This window comes from Aplysia californica, unplaced genomic scaffold, assembly GCF_000002075.1.
Source record: "Aplysia californica isolate F4 #8 unplaced genomic scaffold, AplCal3.0 scaffold00083, whole genome shotgun sequence".
Classification (NCBI taxonomy): domain Eukaryota; kingdom Metazoa; phylum Mollusca; class Gastropoda; order Aplysiida; family Aplysiidae; genus Aplysia; species Aplysia californica.
The window spans coordinates 1635865-1640083 of NW_004797353.1; positions in this window are offsets into that span (position 1 = coordinate 1635865).

The window sequence follows — 4219 nt, forward strand, 5'->3', positions numbered from 1 at the left end:
GCAGGGAGCTGGTCTACCAAAGCAGGAAGCTTGACTAAAAAATGTATGATGATTAAAATGAAGATTTTGGACTATGAAAGTTGTAGTGATTTACCAAAACCGGCTATATCCTGAAAAAGTATCTTGATGCCTTAGTCACTCTTTTGCTCTAATTACAGCGACAGTAATCCTCTCTACAACACTTAGCCCTCCTAGTACAAGGGATTTTTAGTCTGCTGGCAGAGAGTGAAAGTGAGCTATCTCTACCTTGACCATCTATAGTAATTCATTTATAGAGGCTCCAGCCATCCATATCCAGGTGCTGTTGTACCCATCTCTATCAAACGTAATAAATGAGCTGTGTTTTGGGCGTAACACAACTAATGTTTATAACACTCGTCGACGCCCTTTTAAAGAGAAAGTCACGTAACAGGATCGTGAAATCTCATTAGCCGATAAAGAAAATTTTAGGATGTATCGAATTTATGAAAATTATAACTTTGGGTGTATCAGGTTTTGCGTAAAAAGAAGGATGTGAGGGGGTTTGGCCGGAAACACTTTGTGCATCTGATAGCCGGTAACAATGTGCATTTATAGGCAAAAAATCTCGATTTTTTCCCTCCAAAATGTCACTTAACGAGTTATGCATCTCCCCCACACATATAGGCACAATTATCCGCTATGTTTCCTTGGTGTGCTCACCAGGATGAGCATTGTTTCATTGTTCTCCTCTCAATTGCTGGTGTAGTAAACATTCGTCGTTTCTCCCATCAATAATTCCGCCAATAGCGACACGCTGGAATCAGGAGCTCGGCGATTTTTGGCCATGTGGAGTTTTTGGTATCATCTTAAAGCTTGTGAATCTGTCCTGCTTTTGATTTTTTTAAAATATGAGTTACATCTATATTGAATAGGCACCGAGATATTTGCGATTAAAATAAGTGGGGTCGCTTTGTTTCAGAGGTAAAGTAAGTGAGAAATGGCCGCCAATGTTTGGTGAATTCCTTTATATCCATAGCTTGAATTGCAAATTTACATTTTTGTGCTTTTAATTAACGTTTTTCTGTAAATTTGTAAATTCTACACTGAAATATGTGTGTATGCCTGGAGAGAGGTTCCAGTTGTCGGCAAAGCTATTTTTGAGCAACTGGGTGAAAAACAAAAAAATTGTCGAACTTGGTTAAAAAATTTAGCATCATCAAAAATCACATATTTTTAACCAGTTTTTTAATAACCCATTGAAATGATTTTTATAATATGTTAAGCCTAAATTATATGTTTTACTTGATTATTTTTGCAACATGTTGTATTCACCAAGGGTTGAGCATGTGCCAGAAACTGGGCTTTTCTCAAAACTTTGTTTTTACACCCTCTGTTACAACATGTGGCATATCTTTAAAACTACTTTAGATGAAAAATTGAACATTTAGCGTGTTCAACATTCAATTTGCTACATGGGCATGCCCTTATTTTAATCTTCAAGATTTCCAACGATTTGGGACCTTTTCCCAGACACACACACTTATGTTTTTTAATGGAAACAAAGGTATTAAGCCAATGGACAAAAGGTTGACAAAAATTGCCAAATACCGGTTTCTTCGATTTCACTATTTTGACGGGGGTCTGATTTCACCACGATGCACCACCAAATAATTTTCTCGCATGCCCAGAAGATTTATTTCCCAAATATTACACTGGTCAAAACACGTTTTGGCGCATGAGGTTAAAGACTTGTTGGAAACTACTTTTGGGTCGCTGATTTCAGAAATTACTTTAGTTTTTGCGTATCAAGTAAAGTTTTTGCTCTATGAAAAAATGATATTTTTGTGTCAGTATGACAAAATTCAGGAGTTTCCTCACAGCATGGCCTATAGTTTGATTTTAAACTTCGCTTTAATTAATCACAGTGACATGTTTAGCCTTTGAATTTGAGACTTTTATTCAAAATAAGATAATGATCAATAAAAAATTTGAATTATGCCAATGTTTTTGTTCTATAAACGTAATAAAATACAACAATATCTCTGCATGTGTTGTACTAAAATGTAGCTCACCCAGTATCCTTTCTGACCTTCAATCTTTACAAGAAAATGCCACGATAGATACTGCTTTTTGCCGTAAAAACAGTGTCTGGAAATTTGGTTACAGTAATGTGCTTTAGTTTGAAAATCAATTTTTTTCACTCGTATCGACTTCAAATTCCAATTTTTTTTAACCACCCAGAATTGAACGATTTGATAACTATTTATCAGAACATAATTTGGTTTCAAGACTTAGAGAAAAAAAAAAACCTTTAAAAAATGATTTCAAAATAGTTTTATCATCGTACGGGGAAAGGAACTACTTTGATATTTTGCAACGTACAAGGATGTTGTCTTCTGTCCCAACCTACCAGGTTTGTTATGTGCACTGAGTGTATCTGGCCACCATCTGAAGAATGAGTGGAGACTTTTCTTCGACTTTTCAATTTCTAAAAGAAGTCTGAAGCGTGCTCTACACATTAATGGAAATATGCGTTTGGATCTGTTCCTATTGGTTACTCGGTTCGGCACATAAAATAGTGGTGGATTGACTTGAATACAGGGACCACAACTAAAAGATGTGTGTTAAACTGAAATAAATGGTCAATTTCTTACTCAACGAACATGTTGACTATACAAAGTATCCATGATCTCTTTGTCCCTGGGATAGTCAAAGGAAAAACGTTGGGAAGGAATGATTTGATCAGTGAGGACAGCTCTAACAGTTGAAAAGAAGAATGTCCTCAATGAACCACTTCTGATGCGAAAAAAATGTTATCATTCCTCCCTTCATATTAAATTAGGCTTAATGAAAGAATTCATGAAAGCCCTGGGCTTTGACGGGCCAGTTTCAAGTATGATATTATATATATATTATATATATATATATATATATATATATATATATATATATATATATATATATATATATATATATATATATATATATATATAATATAATCCATTTTAATTTACCTTATTTTATTTTTTTCCAAAATAATTTTATATATATATATATATAAAGGGCGTGGACAACTTTTCCTAATCCCAGTTAGGAAAAATTAAGGGCGGGGGTTTTTCATGCCCCCCCCCCCCCCCCATCCCCCTTCCGCCCCCCTTAAAAATATTTAAAAAACAGAAAGCTGGTCAGGGGCTCGATAAGAGATATGATATTAAGAATAGGAACTTTGGGATCATTTGTGTCTTTGGTAAACATTTTGGGCAACCGGAAAGCAGAAATTTCCAAAAATATGGTCAAAACTTTGTAAGAAAACTTACATCTTTTGGGTTGCAACACAAACATCAAGGTTCATCTTTTAAATTAGTCACTTAAATGATTTTTCTCAAAACCTAAGTGCTGTTGGTGAAGAGCAAAGTTAAAGTTTATCATAAAGACGTTTCAATTATGAAGGAAACGTATCAAGGCTGATGGGACATCAACACGGTGGTAGCTAGACTACTGTTGAAGCATTGAGAGAGATTTCCAGACCCAACGCATCCCAGACACCCCCGCAAAAGAAAGTTCCTGTCATGAATGTTGGTGCCTCCAGCTTAAAAACATAATATTTACTATTTCTCTTTATGTTGTACCCATTGCTATTGTGACTTCGAAGTTTGACATGATTTATACGAATGAAACAAAGCTGTGATGTTCTCAAACTTTTAAAACTTTTTCTCTCTTTACTCTGAGCAAGGTTGACGTTTGTTATTATTTATAGCAAATTCAATTGTAAACCACAACACCCCTCCCCCCCCCAAAAAAAAACCCACGAAAAAACAGTGGTTATACCTTAGAGAAACACCTTGACATATCAAAACAAAAACGGACGCCATGTATAGTTTCAGCGACCTCGAATTATTACAAATCGTCTCAAACTCCATACCGTAGACAAAGTAAATTTTTGTTGGCTAGTGTTATGGTTGGTGTCTTTCCCGCCACGACTCATCGCTATTGTCACCATGGTTACCATAGCTACGTCATCAGAGAACATTATTTGTTGACTCATCACAATGACCACCATCACCATTTTTATCATCATAACCACCTCAGCCTCGCCATCTCCACCATCATCATTTTCACAATCAACAATCATTATTATATTATGATTAATTACTTACCCTTCTACATCGTTTATCGTCCTTGAGATTTGGTCAAAGGACACACCTCATTGAAGCTACTGGTTCTCATCCAATTACGGAAGTTCTAAAGATTTGGTTAT